General features: G+C 36.9%; 1 pseudogene; it reads left to right on the top strand.

The window, feature by feature from the left end:
- LOC100519697 (uracil-DNA glycosylase pseudogene) lies at window positions 1-26798 on the top strand (annotated as a pseudogene).
- Window positions 26799-27529: the final 731 nt, after the last annotated feature.

Here is a 27529-nt window from a genome sequence, read left to right as displayed (position 1 = left end):
ATGGAAGCAGATTTTGGGAGGTCTGCACTGAGATGGAAGCAGATTTCATGTAGCTGGGCTGAGTTTGCTCTGGTGTTTTGGGGCTATGGGGCTCTTCCATGTGGCTGGCTGTGCTGGGCAGCTGTTCCATGGGAGTGCAGCAACCCCCAAGGGTGGGAGCTTGTTCTAGCTTTTCTGGGCTTTGGGGGCTCTTACATGGGCCTAGCAGTGCTGGGCAACTGTTCCACAGGAGTGCGGCTCACCCTGAGGGCAGGAGCAGCTAGCTGGGTCACTGAGAACCCAAGGGGCTCTTCCCCAGGGCAGCTGAATTGGGAGGACTGCTTCGGGATGGAGGCAGATGTTGCACGGCCGAGCCAAGCTTGTTCTAGCTTTTCTGGGCTGCAGGGACTCTTGCAGTGTGCTGGTGGTGCTGGGCTGCTGCTCTGTGGGAGTGCAGCAATCCCCCAAGGGTGGGAGTGGCTAGCTGGGCTGCTGAGAACCCAAGGGCTCTTCCCCAGGGCAGCTGAATTGGGAGGACCACTTTGGTATGGAGGCAGATGTTGCATGGTGGGGCCGAACTTGTTCTAGCTTTTCTGGCCAGCGGTCCTTTTCCAGGGGGCTGGCAGTGCTGGATGCTGCTCTGTGGGGGTGTAGCCCCTCCAGGGAGCAGGCAGGCCAGGGCAGGGAAAGCTCCTGTGGTGGTCGGCTTCCCACAAATGGTGAGGCCAGCCCTCTGGGATGGCAGGCAGTCTCAGGTCCTGCATGTGCACAAGCATGGGGTAAGGGTATGGGGATGCACTGGGAAGCACAGCTTTCTGATAGCTGGTGGGAAAGTGATCTTGCTGTGGTATGGAGAGTATTCTGTGGTGGCCCACCCCTTCTCCTCTACCCTCCCCAACACAGGCGCCTTGTCTCTCCTGCAGATCCAGCTCTTCTGCCAGGTTCCCTCTGATGTGGCTTTCCACTCCCCAGCCCTTACTGTATTGCTTCCTCCACCCTTGATGCTCTGCTTTCGAGACTCCCAGGAAGTCTCTGCCCCACCAATCTGACAGACCACTTCCTAGACCCCTGGGGCAGTCTCTTCCCTGTGAACCCTACTGACCAGTTTCTAGTTCCCCAAGCAGTCTCCTCACAACCCACCCCAGCCAGTTCCAGGGGACTAACCTCCGGAGCCAAGGTCTCGGTGCCCAGCCCCCACCCAAGCGTCTCTGTTTTTGTTGACTGTGCCAGTAGTTTGGATGATCTGTTTGGGTCTCACTCTGCTCTTCAGATCTTAGACTTATTGCTGCACTCTTCTCTGCATCTGGAGATCCCTCTGATTCGGTCGATCTTTCCATCAAGTAGGTGACTTTCCAGGGTGTGGGATCCCTTTCTCCTTCACAGTTCCCTTTCAGGAGCACCTCTCCAGCCCAGATTCCCCTCTCACTCTCCTCTTTTCTCTTGTTTTACCCAGTTATGTCTTGCCATTATCGGAGTTTAAGTTCTTCTGCCAGCGATTATTGCTGTTCTGTGTTAGTCGTTTCACCTGTAGATGTGTTTTTGTGTGTGTGTGTGTTTGTGGGAGAGGGCAAGCGTGTCCCCCTTCTTTTCCACCATCTTGTCTCCTTCCAATTAAGAGCATTTAAATGAAAGATAACCAAAAAAGAAAAAATCTCCTTGGTCTCCACCCCATTTCTAAGAATGACTCCCTTGCATCTCTCTTCCAGCAAGTATCACTTACAATTAAGTTCTTAATTTCCTTTTGTGAAAGTTAGAATAAGCTTTCACTACATTGCATCTTTTATTTTTGTAAAAACAATATTTTTCACTTTCAAATTACTGTTTATTATTTACCTAAACTAGTGTTCCTTGCTCAATTGATAAACATTTTTTAGCTGTAAAATGCATTTTGTTAATATTGAGATGGACTGCATCAATATTGTTCAATTAAAGTTAAAGAAAGTTATTTTTATTTAATGGTTTTTCACTGAGTGTAAACATTTCCAAGAATACATTAAATTGTTAAATCATATACAAGAGTGTACAGCAGTAGAACAAAATATAGCACTGAGAAACAGATTTATGTATCTATTAGAATTTACTCTGTGATAATGATTCTATTTCAAAAAATGGGAATGTTCTATTTAACAAAAGATGTTACTACAATTGATTACCTAGTGGGAAAAATAATTCGTTACCCTTATACTATTAACAAAAATAAATTCCACTTGTATTAATTGTGTTAAAAATTTAATAAGCAAATTATTAAAAGGAAATATATATGGGATTTTGTTTATGACATTGTGTCTATGACAGCCTCTTTTGGGGTATAAAACTCAAAATACTTAACTAAGGAGCAATTTATTTAAGTTTATAGTTAAAGCCACTACATTACACAACACACAACAAATAATATTAAATTTCAAACTACAAGTCTACTCACAGAGAGCATGTGCTGGCCTTTGGCATCCATGCAAGTAAATTAAGATAAACAAGGAAGGGGTTGTCAACTTTAGTTGTACAGTAAATACTCTGAGGAGATACTTAAAATACTGATGCCCAGGCCCCACCATCTGTATAGGCTGGGCACTGGGATCTTTCCAGTTTTCTCCAGTGATTCTAATGTTTAGCTATAATTGAGAACCACTGCAATAGAGGCTTTGCAGCAGTTGTGGAATAGGGAGTCACTGTAGATTTGAAGGATAAATTCAATTCAGGGGAGTGTTGTAATCTAGTATGTTGGTCTACTGGGAGTACTGAGACAAATTTGTAGTGGGAATATTGGGGAACAAAATACATATGAATTTATTGAGGCTTCTCATATAGCTAGTAGAACTTATTTTAAAATTTGTAAATGTACTCAATAAAAAGGCTTGAGTACATGCTCTAAAAGTATCATGCTTTAATTTTATTTATTTTAGCATTAAAATATCCTCTACTTGTGAGGTAGGGAATTATTAGGAGTTGATTGTTGTTAATGTTATTACTTCAAAATAAGAGAATGGCAATCTCATTTGAGTATTCATATTTTTTAAAAAATGTTATTATTTAAAAAAAAGCCTAGTGAACACTGAACTGGATTCTTTAGCATGAGGACTTATAATTTCTTCACTTTTTAAAAATTTTTCCAACAATGTCCACAGGCATGATAGTTGTTCAGCTGACAGTTTGCAGTGACCTACATTGTGAAGTGTAGCTACTTCTTGTATTTGTTGATTTTTTTTTTTAATTTGTAACACCATGTGTGGACAGCTTTTGTCCTTAAGTGCCTGCTCCATGATATTTTGACCTGAGCTGTTTACTTGTCATTTGCAGACAAGGGGCTGTTTTTACATAGACATAAATCATATGGGCTTCAGGAGTTCCCATCATGGTGCAGTGGTTAACGAATCTGACTAGGAACCATGAGGTTGTGGGTTCGGTCCCTGTCCTTGCTTAGTGGGTTAACAATCCGGCATTGCTGTGAGCTGTGGTGTAGGTTGCAGATGCGGCTCGGATTCCGTGCTGCTGTGGCTCTGGCGTAGGCTGGCAGCTACAGCTCTGATTAGACCCCTAGCCTGGGAACCTCCATATGCCGTGGGAGCAGTCCAAAGAAACGGCAAAAAGACAAAAAAAAATCATATGGGCATCAGCAAATTGTGGATCTTTGTGAGCTTAAGCAAATTTTCAGATCATGGTGTGTGTGGAGAAGTGTTCAGTCACATAATGGATATGCAGGATCTTGCCTCAGCAAAGTCCTAACTCCACAAACAGCTTTAGACAAATTGTGTGTGGCCCTGGGCTTCAGGCTTTTCAAGTTTTCCTTTGACCTACAAAGATTTGTATTACCCTTGTACCAAAGACAGTTATTAAGTGAGCCTACAGGATTAGCCAGAACCCTAAAAGCCAATGCTCTAAAATATATATATTGACTCAGGATTATCAGGAGATTCACAACAAAAATTAATTATTTTAAAGAAAAGTAAGGTACAATAAAAAATCAAATCCACATCTTAGATGGATGTTGGTCTGTTTTGGAGAACATCTTCAGGCTGGGATTACATAATTCAGGAAGATGAAAAAGGAGATCTGTTTTAACAGAACAACTTTTGGAAGACTATTGACTCAGGAATATGTTAATAAAACTAATGTCTGGGTCAACAAGTCAAGGTAAAAGTAAAGGAAAAAATAGATCCAAAAATACTACTAACCTTATATGTGCTGGAAAATGAGATCTACCTTAAAAGTAAGTAAAATTGTTATCAATTCAGCAGAATAGTTTTAAAAGAGCAATAATAGAAGTAAGACTACTAGAAATATACACTACTTATTGCAGACATAGGTGCCACAGAAGTATATAGTACTTAGACACCAGAACATTCAAAAGTAGAGAAATGATGGTGACTTGAAAAATTAGTATTGGTATGAATCATTACCAGGTTCCCAGAGTTATAGGCTTTAAAAGTATTAATAGACCTTTCAATTCAGGAGAAAACCAAAAACAATTTTTCAGGTGACACAAGTGTAGAAATAATACCTGATCACAAGTCATTGTGAAGGCTGTATTACTAAAAAAAGCCAACACTGGATTGGATGCAGCCCCACTGTGCAAATAATAATAATAATGATAATAATAATTATAATGATAATAAATCTCAAGGAAAAATGAAGAGTAGGCCTTATGTGGAAGAAAATTACTTTGACTAACACTTGGTGCAGCTGCTATCACTGAACATTTCTAAGGAGGCTGGACCATGTCCCATGTCATTCTCTGAGACAAAACAGTATAATTGGTAGATTTTTCCCCAAATATAAAACATAACTAACCATGATATCTTCTTGTTCCAAATGGATTTTAAATTCAAAGATCATAGTTTGCAAAAAACTGGTATTAATGTATTACCTTCCTGTTGAAACTTAAGCCAAAATAGATTTATCTATCTTTATTGACAAAATATATTTCTTTTTGAATTAATGGTCTTGTTTATTATCTGCATTTTGTTTTTACTGCATTTCAACTCGTATAAGAGATTTGGGAGCCATATCATCAAAATTCCATCCAGGCTCCAGACACGGTTTCAGATGACCAAGCCAAAAGGAAACAGACCCCAGAATGGATGAAGGCCCCAGGACAAAGATAACTTAAGGAACAGTTAAGCCTCAAGGTAAATATAGCTGAGGGAACTGTTTAAATTTTATAGGATGGCCAAAATCCTCCTTCCTTGTTTCCCAAGCCCCCTTCCCCATTTCCTTGAGACTATGTGTTTCAACACACAGACCCCTGCCTATAAAAGATGCTCTTGCCCTACCAGCAGGGAGACTGAGTTCTCCCTCTCAGTGCCCCTGGCCACTCTGTTGTTTGATAAAACTGCTTGCAATCTCACTGCTCCACTCTCTCTCCCCTTCTACTCCACTGTCCTAATATTTTTATGCCAATACCCAGAAGGGTTACCCGGCCCCTCCTTTCAAGCTCTCCACTACCTCTCCAATTCCAGGAAGGACAACCAGGGATACATCAGGTTTATTCTCTAGGGTTCTCTGAAGGTCCCCCTGAAGCTAAAGGTCTAGTAGTTTCATCCCCGAATGGGTGGAAGTCTCCTGCCTCTTATTTTGTTTTCCTAACTGTCCTACATACTATTGAGGCTTTCAGTGAATGGAGGAAACTCTCTGGGACAACTGAGGACTCAGACTGGGGCAATTCTCCAGCGAGTTCCAAAGGTCATTTTGATTTTCACTCTCAGTAACTACCATTCTTAGGAATGAAAGTCTTCCTTCAATTCCCCTGTGGTTTGTTGAGCTTTGAGATTTCAAGTGACCTCCAATGATTTTCAACCCATTGTACTCCACACCAGTCTCAATATCACCAAAAGTGGAAGGTGAGTGATTTACAATTCTTTATTTCCCCTCCTCTACCCAAGTCTGAGCATTTATCCTCCAATTTATTTCCATTTCCAAAAGTATGAGCACTCAGTCATTTGGGCCTCCAATTGCACCTGGTTACAAGCAACCAGGTTGTCTTCTTTGTTGAAAAATACATTTTTAAATAGGGAACGAGTCCATTTCACATCACAGACCTCTTAGAGGGACTCCTCTCTGACCTTTGGGGTCATATTTTTTAATAGACATACCAAGGGGGAGTCTTTTGGAGGCTGTGAAGAAGCAGAACCAGTAGCAAAGTTTGGAAGTGGATGTTTGTGAAAATAATTCTCTTGGCTCATCCCAGTCTACAAAGAGGCATCCCCTGGGAGAGGTAGGAGTCTGGTAATATAGGGACCATCAAGTCACTCAGAGCAAAGGTAATCAAAAAGAAAACAAAAAGACAACTTTCAGAATGGGATAAAATACTTTCAAATGATGCAACTAACAAGGGCTTAATCTCTAAAATATACAAACAACTTATACAATTTCACAGAAAAAAAAAATACAACCTAATGGAAAAATGGGCAAAAGACCTGACTAGACATTTCTCCAAGAAATACATACAGATGGCTAACAAGCACATGAAAAAATGCTCAACATCTCTGATTATTCCAGAAATGCAAATCAAAACTACCATGAGATACCACCTCATACCAATCAGAATGGCCATCATTAATAAGTCCACAAATAACAAGTGCTGGAGGAGGGGGTGGAGAAATGGGAACACTCCTGCACTGTTGGTGGGAATGTAAACTGGTACAGCCACTATGGAGAAAAGTTTGGAGATACCTTAGAAATCTGTTCATAGAACTTCCATATGACCCTGCAATCCCACTCTTGGGCATATATCCAGACAAAACTTTCCTTAAAAAAGACACATGCACCCACATGTTCATTGCAGCTCTATTCTCAATAGCCAATATATGGAAACAACCGAAATGTCCATCAACAGATGATTGAATTAGGAAGATGTGGCATATATACACAGTGGAATACTATTCAGCCATAAAAAAAGAATGAAATAATACCATTTGCAGCAACATGGGTAGATCTAGAGACTCTAATTATGAGTGAAGTAAGTCAGAAAGAGAAAGACAGATACCATATGATATCATTTATATCTGGTATCTAATATACAGCACAAATGAACCTTTCCACAGAAAAGAAAATCATGGGCTTTGAGAATAGACTTATGGATGTCCAGGGGGAAGGGGAGGCAGTGGGATGGATTGGGAGCTTGGGGTTAAATGCAAACTGTTGCTTTTGGAATGGATTAGCAATGAGATCCTGCTGTGTAGCACTGAGAAGTATGACTAGTTACATATAACGGAGCATGATAATGTGAGAAAAAAGAATGTATACATGTATTTGCAACTGGGTCCCCATGCTGTACAGTGGAATAAAAAATTGTGTTGGGGAAATAACCATAAAAAAAATCTGACCAAACTTGGTCTCACCCCACATATTCAGGCCAAGTGCGTGATATTTTTCTGTAACATAGCATGGCCTCAATATAAACTGGAGGATAGCCAGTGGCCTGAAAATGGCAATTCAATTTCCAAATTCAAAGAGATTTGAAAACTTTCTCCAACAAAACAAGAAAGGGTCTGAGGTTCCCTATATCTGAGCTTTTGTTTCCCTAAGATCCCTACCCTCCTTATGTAAAAACTGCAATTCCTACCAGGTCTTTCTGCTCAGCAAAAACCCTATCTCCAAAACACAAAATCCCCCATGCCCTTATCCTTTCTCTCTCTATGAATTTGATCCTGCCAACACATCTGCCCCCCAACTCTCAACCAGCTACAGGATGAGGACTCTAACTCAGGTCATGGCCAGAACTCTCATTCCTCTCCCTCTTCTCCTCAAAGTCATACTTATCATATGTCCCTTCCTTCTTCCTCCTCATCCAGAACCTGAATAACTACCTCTCCCAGCCTCCTTTTTTTGTCCATATTATGGGCCCCTTAAATAGCTTAACATCATGCTATCTGTTCCATCTGCCAGAAACCCAATTTGAATCTACTCTTTTTTTTGTAACTGATGGGATTTACACAGTTGTACCTTATACATGGCTGAAACTTTGGAATGGGAAATATGAGGTCTCAGTTTTGCTTGTCTGTATATATCTTTGTGTATGTGAAGTGTATATATAACATTCACAAAAGTAATTCATAAAAGAGCTCAAATTAATTGGATTAAAGAAAATTGAGCACATGCAAATTCTCAAAATACATAGGTAAATTAATTTTAGGTTCACGTGAACAGGAAAATATTCAGTATTAAATTAACTTCTAATACTAAAGTTAAAGTTTGTTGATATAGACATGTCTTTAGAGTCATCAACATTAAGTATAATACATTATTGTACCTAGTTTTAATAGAAGTAAGAAGATGAGATAGACACCGAAACTTCAGTTATTAAACAGAGAAACCAAAGTCATTTAAGGCTATTAACCAATATGTTCATTGCCATCCTGTGATGTTCTCTACAAGAAAGTATTTTAAAAGTTAGTGCAAAACTTGAATTTGTATTTTGTCTCTCTGTTAAAAGAAGGCTTTCTTAAAATGCTGGTTTTGATAACAGATTATTTGGATTTATTTGCCTTTAATTTGTATTTGCTTTAGAAATCCTTTGTTACTTTGGTTGAATGAATAAGTAATGTTAAACAGCAATCTATTATTCTATCTGACCAGGTGTTTTTAAACTTTCCCTTATATATTTTTTAAAAACTTACAGAAGAGGTTTCCCTTTTCTCCACACCCTCATGAGCATTTGTTATTTTTAGACTTTTTAGTGAATGCCTTTCTGACTTATGTGAGGTGGTACCTCATTACAGTTTTGATTTTCATTTCTCTAATAATTAGCAATGTTGAGGATTTTTTTTCATGTGCCGATTGGCCATTTGTTTTTCTTCTTTGGAGAAATGTCAATTTAGGTTTTCTGCTCATTTTTCAATTGGGTTGTTTGTTTTTTGTTACTGAGTTGTATGAGCTATTTGCATATTTTGGAAATTAAGTACTTGTTGGTTACATCATTTGCAAATTTTTTTTCCTATTTTGTAGTTGTCTTTTCATTTTGCTTATGGTTTCCATTGCTGTACATAATCTTGTCAGTTTGATTAGATCCCATTTGTTAATTTTTTTAACAAATTTCTATTGCTTGGGAGAATGACCTAAGAATTTTTAACAAATTTCTATTGCTTGGGAGAATGACCTAAGAATTTTTAACGAATTTCTATTGCTTGGGAGACTGACCTAAGAAAACATATGATTTATGTCAAATAATGTTTTGTCTATGATAACTTATAGTAGTTTTAGGTGTCATGTCTTATGTTTAAGTCTTTAAACCATTTTGAGTTTATTTCTATGTATGGTGAGATGGTGTGTTCTAACTTCATTGATTTACATGCAACTGTCCAACTTTCCCAACAGAACTTGCTGAAGACAGTATCTTTTTCCTATTGTCCATTCTTGCTTCCTTTATCCAAGATTGACCATAGATGTGTGGGTTTATTTTTGGGCTGTGTACTCTGTTCCTTTGATTCTTATATCTGTTTTTGTGCCAGTGCCAGACTGTTCTGATTACTGTAGCTTTGAAAGGCATTCACTAAAAGGTCTAAAAATAAAAAATGCTCGTGAGGGTGTGGAGAAAAGGGAAACCTCTTACATGATTGGTGGGAATGTAAATTGAATGCAACCATTATGGAAAAGAGTTTGGAATTTCCTCAGAAAACTAAAAATAGAATTACATATGATCCAGCAACCTCACTCTGGTGTACATATCCAAATAAAACTATAATTCAAAAACAAAAACAAAAACAAAAAACTATGTTCATAGCAGCACTATTCACAATAGCCAAGACATGGAAACAATCTAAATGTCCATAAACAGAGGAGTGAATATAGAAGATGTGGTACATATATACAATTAAGGACTAACCAGTCATTAAAAAAAGAGAAAAATAATGCCCATTCACAGCAACATGGATGCAACTAGAGAGTCTCATACTAAGTGACATAAGTCAGAAAGAGAAAGACAAATACTATATGATATCACTTATATGTGGAACCTAAAATATGACACAAATGAACTTATCCATGAAACATAAACAGACTCACGGACAAGAACAGACCTATTGCTGTGGGAAGAGGGGTGGGGAAGGGATGGAGTGGGAAGTTGGGCTTAACAGATGTAAGTGATTATACATAGAGGGGATAAACAACAAGATCCTACTCTATATCACAGCAAACTATATTCAATGTCCTATGATAAACCATAATGGAAAATAATTTTTAAATGTTACGTATATGTGTGTGTGTGTGTATATAAAACTGAATCACTTTGCTGTACCCCAGATATTAACACAACATTATGAAGCACCTATATCTCAATAAAAAAAAGTTGAGTAAAAAAAAACTTACAGAAGAAACATTGTCAAATGAAAAGTAAAAACAAAATTTATAAAGATTATGGCACACATAAATATAGTACATTCTATTTCTGCAAAAAATTAACTCTTCATTGTCCAACTTTTGCAATCCTGATGCCCTTGTAGCATGGTAACAGTCTGCTCCTGATTCAGAGAAGTTAATGTAGGTAAACAATAACTGTGAATTAAACAGTCAGGGCTGTGGTAAATCTAAGACAGCCACTTGGTTATTCCTGGCTCCCTGACAACCCCCCCCCAAAAAAAGTGTTTAGAAAGGTGTTTTCCATTTTGGGTATATTTACTACAATCCTAATATGGCTATATTTGTTAAAAATTAGGGTAATTAAAAAAAGTTTGTTTTGATTCATATTCTAGTTTTGTGTATTGAGGTTTAATGTCCAACTCACCTCCCAAATAGTTCTTTGCTGGTATGTTACATTATTGTAAAGATTAACTGAATTATTAAGAAAATATTCTAAGCTTGTTTCTGAAGCTGATTGCTATAATATGTCTCTGGGTGAATATCAGATATCCCATGATAACCATAGGACTATACATTCTAAAAAGGTGTCATTTAAAGGGCTCTCTACAGCCTAGATAAAAGGTTTCTTATCAGGAATTCTTAAGTGACATACGCATAAAGAAAATGAAGAAAATTAACTCTTAAATTTATTTTTCTCAGTTAAAAAGAGCTTCTACATTGGACGGGTCTATAGAGAGAACTACTGACTTCAAACTTACCTTAAAACAAGGCTCTAGTAAGAAAAACACCAATGTCTGGACAAAAATAAGACTACATTAGCAGTAGACAGTTATCTTAATATTGCCACACCTGACCCATATGGTTATTTGTTTTATTCTTGTCTTCTTTTGTTTTTGCAAACAAATCAAATGTTTTTCTATCATGGGCATGATTTTATTTTAAAAATCAATCCAATTGTTGTGTCTGTGGTCAATTACCTACATCTAATACTTCTGATTTATCTTGGGTGGGTTTCTCCCTTTCAAGGCCCTTATTATTGATCTTACCAGGTGGGATCCCCTCTCCTGGCTAATTAATACCTGTTCTGACCTAATCCATAAATATATTTTCTTCTAATGTTACTTAAACTCAATAAGCAACAAGTAAGACTTCAGCCAGGAGATATAACTTTCCCAGGCTATAGCAATTTAAACTTAAAGGCTCCCTTATTTTGGAAACAATTAAACCATCTAGGAATAGCCAACCTAATAACACCAGAAAATTAGGCTGAATGAACAAAGCCAGAATATAATTTCCTTTAAAAATAAGGAACTGTCTAAGCCAACTGAAAATGGATATACTGGCTGTACTTGGTGAAATCTTTTAACTTAAAATCTTATTTATGATTTTACTAATACTGCTATCTATATTTTTATTAACTGCTTTTACAAAATTTCTATTTCTTGCATTACCAGATGTGTAACCTAGTCTCTGATAAAATGATATACAATTCCATATGAGATCAGTGATCTCTAGATATTGGAAAATGCAACAGGAGGGAATATTTTCCTGGACCATAAAAGACCAGGGAGACAGGTGGTCCAGAGACTTTTGGCTTCTGTTAATAAGGCCTAGTCCAGTAATAGCACATTGGGAGTCTGGCAAGCAAAATCTTCACCAGACCCAGGAATGTTCATTCCTAGCACCATGGGACTAAATGTTCATAAAATGCCTCCCCAAAACTATGGTCAAATTTATGACTGGGGGAGCCTTGTAAACTGGAAATTGGCACTTGCCATCTGCCTCTACAATGATTAAATCTTGATCCAAGGAGGCTGCTGAACTTCAACACTCCCTGAAAGGCATTCACGGTGAAAATCTGAAATAAGGCACTCTGCACTCCGGAAAAAAAAAAAAAAAAAGAAAAAAAAAAAACTGACAGGACAGGCCTTCGGATAGTTAGATTTCAGATAAGGATTTTTATGGACCCAGATTCTTGCATCTTCTCATATCTAGAAAAACACTGAAATAATTAACAGTGACATCTGCATTGGCCATTAAGGAGAAGGGGCAGAATGGAGTAGCTGTGAGTCAGACATCGAATGTAATACTAGGTAATATTATTGGAGTATTTTTAGCAAAGTCCTTGTATTGCTAAGAACTTAAGCTTTATGTGCCCTGTCAGACTTGATATCACCAGATGTTCCCAAAGTAGCATCAGCTGGGAGCAGCAACCTTACATTTTCAAGGTCTCCTCTTATGACAACAGAAAGAGTACATGTAAAATGACTGATAGCTTCTGTAAATTATGTGTTAATACCACACAAAACAGTAAAACTTACTTAGATAAAACTACACTCCTTCAACATTACTGGTATCAACCTATATCCCAAACCTTTGTTTAATCTTATCTTCTTTTCTTCCCATCCCCTATAGTAAGAACCTAGGAATGTTAATGCATAAGTTGGACAGCAAGAAACAATGGCCTGTGAAAAACAACCGCCTGCAGAGATTAACCACCTACAAGAATTAACTGCCTTCTGTCATGGGACTCAACTCCCTACCTTTCCTTGGCCTTTCCCTCTATCCAATATTCTCTAGAGATGGAACACATCTCCATTTCATTCTCCATTTTAACAAGGCCCAAACAAGTCATCCAGTCCCTACTGAAACCATGTAATTTAGACACCTTTATCAATAACCCAGTCTTCAGAGTTAAACTTATAAAACCCCTGGCTATCACCCCTTAAGACAGGACATAGTTTTGAGGCATTAACCTGCTCTATTCTCATTATCCTGGCAAAACAATCAAGCTATTCTTTCTCTTCCTCAAAACCCTGTATCTGAGACTTAACTGGTGCCCCTTTACAAAGGCTGAATTTTTAGCTACACTACCTGCCCTTGCAGGAATTAAAAGAGCAGCAGCAATAGGCACAGGGACCACAGGCCTTTGAGAACAAGCTACCTGGTTCCAATGACAAGGAACTCAAAGCTTCTGGCCAAAAGCCTTTTCCCGATTTACCTAATTGTTCCCTTTTCTGGCCCCTCTGGTTCTTCTTCTTTTACTACTAGCAGTGGCACTAGCTATATTATGACTATTTTCTTCTTTTTTTGCAGAGAATGATTAAATCCTTGACAGATAAACAAATCAACTCCATAATAGCCCTCCAAACCTACCAATACTACCAGATTTCTTGTACCTTGGCCACTTGAAATGACACCCCTTCTGAGAAGGAAGTAACAGAAGAAGAGACTTTTGCCCCTTTTCCTATCAAAAAAGGGAGGAATGTTAGGTGGTATCTGTAATCTGGAGATTAAAAGTAAAAAATGGAAGACACAAAATCAGCAATATCATCAAAATTCCACCCAGGCTCCAAACATGGTTTCAGCTGACCAAACCAAAAGGAAACAGACTCCAGCAGGGATGAAGTCTCCAGGACAAAGATAACTTAAGGAACAGTTAAGCCTCAAAATAAATATAGCCAAAGTAACTGCTAAAAATTTACAGGATGACTAAATCCTCCTTCCCTGTTTCTCACACCCCTTTCCCTATTTCCTTGAGACTACATGTCCCAATACACAGTCCCCTGCCTATAAAAGATGCTCTTGCTCTACCTACAGGGAGCCTGAGTTCTCCCTGCTCAGTGCTCCTGGCCACTCTGTTGGTTGATAAACCTGCTTGTGATCTCACTGCTCCAGTCTCTGTCCCCTTCGACTCTGTTGTCCTAACAGGGACAAGCATAGGAAATATATTACTATTCAAAAATGAATCAATAGGAAAAACTAAGGAGCGACAGATCCCATATAAGTCCAAACTCAAAGTAACAAACAACATTAGATCTTAAATCTTGACAATAATCTTCTTTGTCTCAATGCTCTGCCTTCCAAGCCTATTGGGGTGGTAATATCACCCCCAAGTTCAGTAGAAAGTTCCTGCAGTGACTTTCTATTTGTAGTCCAACTCTGCTTACATTCTATGACTCTACCAGGTTGGGTTCATTAGTCCATGACTCTGCTTGGTGGTCTTGTCTTGAAATCTAGGTGAAGTTAGACATGCCCCCAGACCTGTGTAGTTTGGGTACACTCTGTTTGCTGCCTGGGTCCTCCAGAGCAGTGGCCACAAAGTCCTGCACTGTGCCAGGGTTCATTGGAGCTATACCTGGGATGGATTAAGAACGCAATACTGGAGTATGGGGAGAGAAGCCTGCAATGTAAAATAACACAAAGTAGTGTGTGCTGAAGTCTCAAATGTGCTAGTGACCTCTCTTTTTAAGCCACCACTCTGCCCTCCAAGCCCTTGTACTCTGGGCCTGTGATGGTTTGGCAGCCCTGATGAGCTCTGAATTGAGTTCAAGATCATTATTCCATTGTCTTAGACAAAGAAAAAGTTGATCCATACTAATCTCCTTATCAAATATTTTTTTGGCTTCACACTTTGTATTCTTTCCTGAATAGGCTTTCTCATTTTTTTTGAAATATGGATAACCATAGAAATTTCCAAATCTTTGAGTTCTGATTCCTTTTTGCTTAGAAATTACATCTTGAAGTCATTTATTTCTTCTTTCATTTAAACAGTGAGGAAGAGGCAAGTTATATATTTACAACTTTGCTTGGAAATAGCTTCAGCTAAATATCCGATTTCATCACTCAAAAATTCTACCTTACATAAATTACTAAAACATAAAGACAATTTATCCAAGTTTTTTGCCACTTTGACAGGATTGACATTCTTCCAGTGTCCAATAACATGTTCTCCATTTCTGTCTGAGTCCTCATATGAATGGCCTTTACCATCCATATTTCTGCCAAAATTCTGTTTAAGATTACTTAGGGATTCTCTAAGAAGATTGAGGCATTTTCTGCAGTTCTTCCTTTTCTTTCTGAGCTCTTGCCAGAATTGCTCAGTTCCAAAGTTGCTTCCACATTTTAGATATTTTTTACAGCAGCAACCCCCTTATGAGGAACAATTTATGTCTTAGTCAGCTCGAACTGTTGCAGAAATGCCATAGACCGAGTGGCTTAAATATATATATTTATGTATGTCTTACAATTATAGAGGATGGAAAGTTAAAGATCAAGGTGCCAACTGATTCTATGTTTGGTAAGAGTCAACTTAACTGATTCATAGACAGCTATCTTATCATTATGTCCTCACATGTTTGAAGGCTCAAAAGAACTCAGGTTTTTCTGATTTTTATTTTTTTCCAGTATAGTTGATTTACAGTGTTTTGTCTCAGTGGGTTTTTTTTTTAAATAAAAGCACTTAGATCATTCATAAAGTCTCAATCCTCATGAACCAAACACTTAACAAAGGCTACATATCTGATTACCATCACATTGGGGATGAGGTATCAACATATGAATCTTGGGGGAGACACAAGTGTTCAGACTATAACAGCTTCTGTCTCTTCTTTTGTAAAATAAGATGGTTAGCTAAAATAATCTCCTGCATTCTTTAGAGATAGAAGATCTTTTTGGTACTCCTTTCCTAGTTTAGAATAACATGGACCTCTTTGGGAGAGACACACTTAATCTCAACAGGTATGAAGAAACTTGAGCATTGATTTTAATGGGCAATGATTTTTCTTCCAACTACCAATTGAATACCATCATCACAAAATTGAGACCATGACATGGTCAACAGCAAAAGCATTTGACAAAATTCAACATCCATTCGTGATAAAAAAACTTTTACCAAAGTGGGTATAGAGGGAACATTCCTTATCATAATAAAAGCAGTTAATGACAAACCTACAGCTGATATAATACTCAATGGAGAAAAGCTGAAAGCCGTCCCACTAAAATCTGGAAAAAGATAAGGATGCCAACTCTCACCACTTTTATTCAACATAGTATTGGAAGTCCTAGCCACAGCAATCAAACAAAATAAATAAAACGTATCCTAATTGGAAGAGGTAAAATTGTCACTGTATGCAGATGACATGATACTATTTAGAGAAAACCCTAAGGACTCCACATAAAAACTACTGGAACTGATCAATGAATTCAGCAAAGTAGTAGCATACAAGATTAACATTCAGAAATCAGTTGCATTTCTGTATACTAAAAATGTAATATTAGAAATTAAATATAAAAATACTTTTTAAAATTGCACCCCCAAAATTAAATGCCTATGAGTAAAACTGACCAAGGAGAGGAAAGATTTATATGCTGATAACTATAAAACATTAATCAAGAAAATTTAAAAAGATTCAAAGAAATAGAAAGATATTCCATGCTCCTAGGTTAGAAGAATTAATATTTTAAAAATTGTCATACTACCCAAAGAAATCTATAGATTCAGTGCAATCACTATAAAATTAACCACAACATTTTTTCACAGAACTACAGCAAACAATCCAAAAACTCATATGAATCTATAAAAGACCCAGAATTGCCAAAGCAATCCTGAGAAACAACAACCAAGAAGGAGGCATAACTCTTCCAGACTTCAGGCAATATTACAAAGCTACAGTAATCAAGACAGTGCAGTATTGGTACCAAAATAGACATACAGACTAATGGAACAGAAGAGAGAACCCAGAAATAAACCCAGACACCTATGGTCAATTAATCTTTGACAAAAGAGGCAAGAATATAAAATGGGAAAAAGACAGCCACTTTAGTAAGTGGTACTGAGAAACCTGGACAGCTGCATATAAATCAATGAAACTAGAACACAAAAATAAACTCAAAATAGCTGAAAGACTTAAGCATAAGACAAGAAACTATAAAACTTTTAGAAGAGAACATATGCAAAACATTCTCTGATATCAACTATACAAGTGTTTTCTTATGTCAGTCTCTCAAGGTAATAGAAATAAAAACAAAAATAGATCAATAGGACCTAATTAAACTGACGAGGTTTGCACAGCAAAGGAAACCATAAAAAAACATAAAGACAACCTATGGAATGAGGGAAAATAGTTTCAAACAATGCAAATGACAAGGGCTTAATCTCTAAAATATATAAGCAACTTGTACAGCTCAACATCAAAATACCAACAACTCAATTGAAAAATGGGCAAAAGACCTGAATACACATTTCTCCAAAAAAATATACAGATGACCAACAGACACGTGAGAACTCTAAATGGATTAAAGACCTAAATATAAGGTCAGATGCTATAAAACTCCTGGAGGAAAACATAGACAAAATGCTCTTTTATATAAATCACAGCAACCTCTTTGTTTGATCCACCTTCTAGAATAATAATAAAGACAGGAATAAAGCAATGGGATCTAATTAAACTCAAAAGCCTTTGTACAGAAATGGAAACGATTAAAGCAATAATGAAAAGACAACACACAGAATGGGAAAAAATCTTTGCAAACCATCGTTTGCAAACTTACAAGGGCCTGATCTCCAAAATATGCAAATGACTCATAGAACTCAACAACAACAACAATAACAAAAACCCAATTGAAAGATGGGCAGAAGACCTAAGCAGATAATTCTCTAAAGAAGACACAAGGATAGCCGAGAGACATATGAAACAACATCACTGATTATTAGAGAAATGCAAATCAAAACTACAATGAGGTACCACCTCATGCCAGTCAGAATGGCTATCATTAACAAGTCAACAAATAACAAATGCTGGAGAAACTGTGGAGAAATGGGTACCCTCCTACACTGTTGGTGGGAATGCAAATTGGTACAACCACTATGAAAAACAGTATGGATGTACCACAGAAAACTAAATATAGAACTACCATATGACCCAGCAATCCCACTGCTGGGCATATATCTGAACAGAAATTTTATTGAAACATATGCATGCACCCTTATGTTCATTTCAGCACCATTCACAATAGCAAACATGGAAACAACTTAAACGTCCATTGACATGAATGGATTAAGAAGATGTAGGATAATACTAAGCCATAAAATGAGTGAAATAATACCATTTGCAGCAACATGAATGGAACTAGAAACTCTCATACTAAGTGAAGCAAGTCAGAAAGAGAAAGACAAATACCATATGATACCACGTATCTGGAATCTAATATACAGCACAAATGAACCTATCTACAGAAAAGAAACAAACACGTGGACTTGAACAGACCTGTGGTTGCCAAGGAGGAAGGGGAGGGAATGGGTTGGACTGAGAGTTTGGGGTTAGTAGATGCAAATTACTGTATTTGGAGCAGGTAAGCAATGACACCCTGCTGTATAGCACAGGGAACTAGATCTAGTCACTAGTAATGGAACATGATGCAGGATAATGTGAGAAAAATTATGGATATATATATTTATAAAACTGGATCACTTTTCTGTATAGCAGAAATTGACAGGTCATTGTAAATCAAGTGTAACAGAAAAATAAAAATCTTAAAAAAATAAAAGAAGCATAAGGAATATAAAAATTAAATAGTTAAAAACAGAAAACATTATAATTTTTTCATCTTTTTTTTTTAAATTGACTACCTAGATACGGTGTAAACATAGAAGCAAGAAAGAAACTGTAAGATACCAAATTTTGCTTGACAAGTCTTTCCCAGAGAATGCCTTATAAATCTTAAGTCTAAACCACATCATCATTAAACTTGTGGTATGAGGCACAAGATTGCTCAAATAGATATGCCAGTATGCTGTTTAGGAATGCATGCTGGGCTAGGAGTCAGGAAAATTAGGTTCTATCCTAGTTCCTTTACTAGGCTGAATTTAGTATTACCTCATAATCTGAGCCTAAAATACTTCTACCTAATGAATATAATAATGTCTTTTTCCTAACACATAAGTTTAAGAAGACTGAGTGAGATCATATACGTAGTAAAAAGTTCTTTAAGTTTATCCTAGTCAAACGTCATTGAGATTTTTAAGTATGTATTATAATGTGCTTCATCAAATTTTGGAAGGTTTTGGCCATTATTTCCTCAAATTTTATTTATTTATTTATTTATTTATTTATTTATTCATTTATTTATTTATTTTACCATTTTCTTCTTCTGAGACCTCCACAGCGTGTGGTGATATTCTTGATGGTATCTCACAGGTTTCTAGTAGTCTAACATTTTTCTTCAGTTTTTTTTTCTTTTTATTCCTCAGACTGGATAATCTCAATTGACCAATTTTTACATTGTCTCTTCTACTTGCTCAAACATGCTGATGAACTCTCTCATGATTGTTTTCTTTATGTGGCATATGAAAGTTCCCAGGCTAGGAGCCAAATTGGAACTTCAGCTGCCAGCCTATGCCAGAGCCCCAGCAACATAGAATTTGAGCCTCATCTGTGACTTATACCACAGCTCATGGCGATGCTAGATCCTTAACCCACTGAGCAAGGCCAGGGATTGAACCTAAGTCCTCATTGATACTATTCGTGTTTGTTACTGCTAAGCCATACCCCTCATGATTTTTTTTTCATTTCAGATACTGTATCTTAAACTTCAGAAATTATGTTTGATTTCTTTCTTATTTTATATTCCTTTATTGATATTCTTTATTTGATGGAACATTGTTCTTATAAAGTTCTTCAGGTATGGTTTCTTTTACCCCTTTGAAAAAAACTTAAAATAATTGATTTAAAGTCTTTTTCTAGTACATACAACATTTGGGTTTCCTCAGAGATATGTTTTATTGATTGCTTTTTCCTGTGTATAGGTCATGCATTCCTATTTCTTTGTATATCTCATATTTTTAAACTAGAGATTTCAATTTACGTATGTGGTAACTCTGATAATCAGATTTTCTCTTCCCCAGGCCTGTTGTTATGGTTCTTTGTTGTAATTTTGTCTAGTGAATTTTCTGAACTGATTATGTAAACTATGTGTTCTCTGTCATGTCTTGTGACTAAAGTCTCTGTTCTCTTAGCTTAGTGGTTAACTACCAATGGATAAAATATTTCCCTAAAGCCTGGGACCAATAAATTTTCCAGTCTTTGTTAATGGGCTCTGTGTGCTTGTTAAGACATGCATTAATGGAGTTCCCACTGTGCTGCAGTCAAAATGAATCCAACTAGGAACCATGAAGTTGCTGGTTCAATCCCTGGCCTCGCTCAGTAGGTTAAGTATCTGGCACTACCGTGAGCTGTGGTGTAGGTTGCAGACACGACTTGGATCCTGCATTGCTCTGGCTGTGGCATAAGCTGGCAGCTGCAGCTCCAATTCAACCCCCAGCCTGGGAACCTCCATATGCCACAGGTGTGGCCCTAAAAAGCAAAAAAAAAGACATGCAGTCACAACCTTCTGCAGGACAGTTTACAATACTGTCTTAGCCTTTACTTTTCTGCTTGCATAGAGCTTCAAGGAGCTTAGGGCCTTCTCATATCATTCCTGAGGCATTCACATAACCTGACACATGTATGTGAACCTCTAGATCCTCAAGACTATTTTGGATGTTTTTAAAGTCTCATGGCTATGTTGTCCCAAGATTTTCTTTTTAACCTTTTTGGTGTTTCTAATATTTGCCTTTTTACAACATTTCAGGCAGCTGTGGTTTTTTTGTTTGTTTGTTTGTTTTTGGTTTTTTTTTTTTTTTTTTTTTTTTTTTTTTTTTTTTTGTCTTTTTAGGACCGCAACTGCAGCATATAGGTGTTTCTAGGCTCGGGTCTAATCGGATCTGTAGCCGCCAGCCTATGCCACAGTCACAGCAATGCCAGATCCAAGCGATGTCTGCAAAATACACCACAGCTCACGGCAATGCCAGATATCCTTAACCCACTGAGAAAGGCCAGGGATTGAACCCACAACCTCATGGTTCCTAGTCAGATCCATTTCTGCTTCACCACAATGGGAACTCCTAGCTGTGATGTTAAAATATTCAATACCTGCTCCTACAGAGAGACATTTAGTACTGGGTCACTGGATGAGTTACAGCAAGATCAAATAAAAAAGCATTTTGAACATGCTCAACATCATTATTTAGTAGGGAAATGAATAGCAAAACTATAGAAAATATTTTACGTTCATGAAGATGGCCGTAATTAAGATGACAGATAATAGTAAATATAGGCAAGTATATGGAGAAATAAGAATCCTCATACATGCTAGTGAGAATGTAAAATAAATAATACAACTTTTGCTTTGGAAACAGTTTCACAATTCTTAAAATTTTTAAACATGGAGTTGGCATACGATTCACCAATTCTACTCCTTGGTATACACTTAAGAGAAATGAAAATGTATGTCTTTATAAAAACTGGAACACTATTCATTTATAACCAAAAAGTGGAAACATATGTCCATCAACTGACAAACATGATAAATCTATACAATGGGTTATTATTTGAAAGTAAAAAGAAATGTAGTATTGAAAAAAAAGGAAAAAAAGCCCCTTGAGACAGTCTTCCTAGGAAACCACCAGACAGATCGAATGACTGTTCTTTGAGAAATAAATACGCTTTACAAAAGTTCCAGCTCCATTTTTCTCTCTTCAATACTGGGAATGTGAGCTGATTTTTTTTTTCAAGACTGCCACTGAGCTGGTAACTGTGGGATGGGGTTAGAATAAATTTAAAAACCTCAAAACTCACTGTTCTTATTGAGATTCATATGTATTTTTTCTTTTACTAAATGCTCCCCAGATTGTTGCAAGTCCTTGGTTAATTTCCAGAGTTCTGAAAGCATTGATTCTGACAATTTGCCTGTCTTATATTGCTTTTATGGAGTGGTGAATTTTTGGAATTCACCTCTCATCCCCATTTTTGCTGATATCACTCCTACTTTTCACTCCTTCTTGTGTCATATTTTATTTTATTTTATTTTATTTATTTTATTTTATTTTATTTTTGACTAACTCACTCTCTACTTATCTATTTATTTATTTATTTGGTTAATGTAAATTTAAATTCTAGAATTTCTAGGTTTTTTCCCCAAATCTGAAATGTCATCTTATTAATTTCTAGTTCCTTAGTGAATTTTTAAAGTTTAGCTTCACAAATATGGAAAATCTCTGGTAATTTTATTATCTGGTATACCTGTGGCTCTGATTCTATTGCCTGGTGTCTGTGATGACGTTCATTGATGCTATTTTGTTTTTTCATGTACCTGATTATTGTTTGTGTATTAGATATTGTAGCTGAAAATTTATTTCTGGAAATAAGGCCTAGGATGATGTATTTATTTAGGGTAGACTTATGTATACTTTCCTCTAGTACCTTGGAACTGACAATCTAGGATCAACCTCAGATTTCAGAACTTAAGATTTTCTGGGCCATCAAAATGATATGAAGGTAGGCAGCAGTCCATGTGAGTTCTGGATTACTTCAAGTTTGTCCTTGCTTCTTGGCTACAGTTCTTCTGACTTTCAATACTACTTGAAGGGTTATTTACCAGGGCCCCCATCCCTTTCAGAACCTGGGTTCAAAGTTTTGCCTCACTAGTCCTGTGAGGTTGTCAAAAGCTCTACTCAGCCTTTAAGATGCCTCACCAGGATCAGTAGATGGAGATCCAAGTGCCAGGCTGCTTTCTCTGGACTCGTGTCTTCTCATATGTCTTTGCCCAGTACTCCTGATTTTGTGTGTTGATCTGCTTAGGAATATGATATTTTAAATGAAGGTACTCCTTTCTTTGCATGGCTCATATATTTAAGAGTTTCAATTATCAGAGTTTAGTTAAATAGTATCAGTCCTACAACTACATTGTTTATATTTCACTTACCAGTATATTAACTGCGAGTACTTGCTTAAAGACAAAACTTACTGCTAGCTCTTCAGTCCACAAATCAGTACATAAAAAACAGATTCACCTTATGATCAATGACCAATCACATGGATCCTCTAAAACTCTATAAGCAATTTCACTGTGCATGTGTTATTCAGTTCATGTTCACATAGAAAAGCATGTAGTTATGTCGCCTTCTTATCTCTCAGAGATATCTCATGTGGTGTTTTACAAAAATGGATAATTAAAATATGGAAATGGCCAACAAAGTTCAAAGTGCAACAAAGGAATAAAAAGGGATACTATTGCAAGTAAGAATTAACTCAAATATGAGAGGAATTCTAGAAGAAATAGCTGACTGTGGGAATGGTGACATTGCCAGCACTAAGAAACTATAGAGCCAGAGAAATTGAATGAAGGCAAATTTATATACATAATTGAAGAACGTGTGATGAAAATGATGAAGATATCCCAGAGGAAGTAATATTGGTAAATAATTCACATTAAAGGAACTCTGGGAGATATTTTGCAACATTGAAGTTATAAAGTGTTAGAAGCTGATTCAAACTTAGAAATGAGTATGATACTTCTCCAAGACAGAGAAAAGTTACCACCTTCAAATCATAAATTATATGTCCAGAAGGAGAATACTTTTTAGATCACTCTTAACACATTTTTACAAAGAAATAAAACACTTTAATTTTACAATATTTAAAACATTACACTAATAATAGTTTTATTATTTTTTGTTTTCATATTCATTTGTAACCAGTAGTAAGAGTTTTTAATGCTTTGACAAAAAATGTTTAAAGTCACAAAAATCATATTTTTTCCTATTTATTATTAAGATTGCTTTGCATGGCTTCAGCTTGCATGTCCAATTTTATAATCCCACATCATTGTGCAATGTATAGAGACTGCCTCTATTTTGCTGAACTTTTTCAGTTGTATTCAGCGGATGGTTTGGTGTAAATTAAATATTTCTGCATCATTCTGTACAATTTTCAGAGATTGTTTTTTCATACAAAGTCATATTTATTTCTGACAGTGACTCTGTGAGATACAGTGGATAGGTTTTATTTAGTCCTCTTATAGATGAGGAAACTGATACCTAAAGATGATTGATGGTCCTGAATTAAATAGCTAGTAAGTGTGAAACCGCATTTTGAACTCAGGTTTACTTGACTCTAAGTTCCTTGTTTTTAACCACTTTGCTATAATGATAGTTCTGGGAATAGAATCTGTTCTTCCAATTCAAGATACTTTTTGCACCACATAACATAACCTCTAACATCATTAGGATTTGCTTACTCAAACTTGATTCACTTTTCAAAATAGATAAATAAGTATTTCTGTCTAGAAAAATTACTTTTGAAATGGTAAAGATAAATCATTCAGTAAATATATATTTATTAAACTCCTAATAGACATGTTGGAGATACTCTAGAAACACAAAATGAGAAGTGGAGTGGTCTTTGCTTTCAGAAGTTTATGATTTTATTAGAGGACATTGTGAGGCATGTATTCAAATGGAAGATATTGTGGCCAAAGTGGATGTTAGAAGATTTAAAAGATAAATATAAAAAGGAAAATGATGCATAAAAAAGAAACTATTCTGAATTTTGAAGAATGGTTTGGGTAATGGTTATTAAAGAGGAAGATCATAGTGAGTACACAAAAAAGGGTGAAGACCAAGAACAAAAGCAGAGATATAGCAATGAGCCCCGTTTGCACAAGGAGTCTGACAGGGGTCTTGTTTCTAGCTTTGTTTAATGTTTGTTGTTAGCACTTGGGAGGTGGATAGGAGGAAGGAATGTCAGCAATCCTATCTCCAAGACTAATTGTTTACATTCAACTAATCAGAAGGAGATTCACCTCTGGAGGCTATAATTTGTTTAGGATGCTTCAGGAAACAGTTTTTGAAATGGGATTTCCGTCACTTTGACCTTACAATCACATTGGAATATTCTCAAGAACTGCCTTTTTCTGGTCCTGTCAAAATATTCACAATAGAAAAGTAAACAGGCCTATAAAATCATTCATCAGAACATCTTAAAAGCTTTGAGATAACTCTTGAGAAATTTGACCATTCAAACAGGTTCTAAACAAAATTTAATATACAAAGTTGTAGTTATACAGCATTGTGTAAAGCAACAGTTAATAAGATTCCATATATCCTAATATCATTTTATAGCTACTAAGTAAAAGTACCTGATTAGAAACAATAGAAATAATTCTGAACTTCCCAAATATCTGTACAAAATTGCTAACATCCCCATAATTACATTTTATAGTCAAACATGCAATTACTAGAATTAGCAACCAATGAAATATGAAATTATAAATAATGAGTTTGGAAAAGAGTTTGGCAATTATTCAAAATGTTAAATATAGAGTTATCATATGACCTAGTAATTCCACATCTAACTACATAGTCAAAAGAATTGAAAACATGTTTTCACATGATTGGTAAAGCAGTTTTATTCATACTAGCTAAAATGTGGGAACAATCTAAATGTCCACTAACTGAAGAATGGATACATAACATGTGCTATATTCTTACAATGTAATATTATTTGGCCATAAAAAGAAACCAAGTATTAATACATGCTACAACATGGACGAACCTTGAAAACATTACACTCAGTAAAAGGAGTCAAATGTGAGAGACCACATATTCTATGAAACCATTTACATAAAATGTCCAGAATAGGCAAATCCATAGAAACAGAAAGTAGATTAGTGGTTTCCTAGAGCTTGGGTGTTGTGTGGGAGGGGAGTAACTGCTAATGGGTATTGATCGGATTTATTTTCAGAGTGATGAAAATCTGTGAAATTAGATAGTGGTTGTAGCAGCAAAACTCTGTAAATATACTAAAAAACATTAAATAGTATGTTTTAAATAGTTGAAAATTTTGGTTTGGAAATTGTATCTTGAGGGAGCTGTTTTAAAAAAGATATGTAGTACATCTCTGGTCCCAGGGTGGCACAAGTTTGTTCCTTCCTTGGCTCTGAGATCATTGGCCAGAAGACTCTCTACTCATTCTCTCCAAGCCTACCAGGAAACAACTTCCCCTCATCCCTGGGCTAGCCAACCTAGGGTCCAGGGTGGCAATGGTAGTTGAAAGCAGGGATTTATTAGCCAGCCCAGCCAAGAAGTGCTGGGCCAGCAGGAGGATCCTGGCCCTCTGCCCTTGTCACTGCTGAGCCCAGAGAAATTAGTCCACATCCAGAGGAACAAGGCCAGCAAAGCTTCTCAGACTTACATTGCTCAGTGTGCCCCATGGGTTTTGGAGAGAGTTGAAAGAAGCACCTCAGCAGGGAGTTGGGAAACCATATTTTACAGAGTTTATGGGGTTTGTTGCAGAAGAAAGAAAACATTACACCACCCACACTCACACAAAATCTTCACATGGATACAAATGTGTACATAACAAATGTGAAAGTTGTCTTTCTGGGACAGGAACTGTATCACAGACCCAATTAAGCTCATGGGCTCTGATTTAGCATTCAAAGACCTATCCCAACCCAGCCCAGTTTGGAAAACATTTATAAAGAGCTGTCTACAGGCATAGACGGTTTTGTTCTTCCTGGTCATGGAGATTTATCTTGATGGGCCAGGCAAGTTGTTCTCCTGTTCAATGCTGTTCTCATGGTCCAGGCTCATCAGGCCAGTTCTCATAAAGAGAGGTTGAGAGCAATTTACCAACCCAGTTGTTCCCTGGCTCAATCAGAACTCCAAGGGCCATGTCTTCTTGCTCTGTGGCTCTTAAGCTCAGAAGATTTGCAGTGCCATTGATAGGATGCAACACCATGTGCTGCAGACTATGCATCCCTCCCTGCTGTCCATGTACAGAGAGTTCTTTGGATGCAGACATTTCTCAAAAAAAATTAGCTGCTGAAGAAAGTCCATCAAAGATCCCATTGATTGAAAAGATCTGTGACAGTGACCCTGAGGGTTTTGGGTCTCTAGGCAGTTTCCTAGAAACTGCGATCAAAATCTAGCCAGGATTTTCTTTCCACAGAAAAGAAAATCATGGACTTGGAGACTTGTGGTTGTCAAGGGTAAAGGGGAGGGAGTGGGATGGATTGGGAGCTTGGGGTTAATAAATGCAAACTATTGCTTTTGGAATGGATTAGCAGTAAGATCCTGCTTTGTAGCAATGAGAACTATGTCTAGTCACTTATGATGGAGCATGATAATGGGAGAAAAAAGAATGTATACATGGATGTGTAACTGGGTCACCATGCTGTACATTAGAAAATAAAATCATATTGGGGAAATAACAATTAAAAAAAATCTAGCCAGGGACTCAAAGATCACCCTGCGACTTCTGTCCTGGAATACTCTGTCCCTAAGTCAAGGTTTTTGAAACAGAGATGAGGTACTATACTTTCCTTCCCTTTGATACTACTTTTATGGTTAAAACTGGGCAATGAGCACATTTTTTGGTACAACCAGCAGCTACTTGTTTATATCTGATAGGTTAGACTTTAGGTTTTAAGGTGTTAGGTGTTTTTATTTGAAAAGGTGCTCTTTGCCCAGCATGGCATTCCAGTGTTAGTCACATACCCTGTCCCAGTGATTTTTCCTAGAGCCCTCAGTAAGCCCGATTATTTTTTTTTCTAGAAATTAGGGATTAATTTTCTGACCATAGTACAGGCGAGAATTACT

The sequence above is a fragment of the Sus scrofa genome, chromosome X (assembly GCF_054392235.1).
Source record: "Sus scrofa isolate SSC_HxYL_T2T_F1_AM1 chromosome X, Sscrofa_HxYL_maternal_Yorkshire_Landrace_v2.0, whole genome shotgun sequence".
NCBI classification, from domain to species: Eukaryota; Metazoa; Chordata; class Mammalia; order Artiodactyla; family Suidae; genus Sus; species Sus scrofa.
The sequence above is the reverse complement of the archived record's forward strand: the minus strand, read 5'-3'. Positions and strand labels throughout refer to the sequence as shown.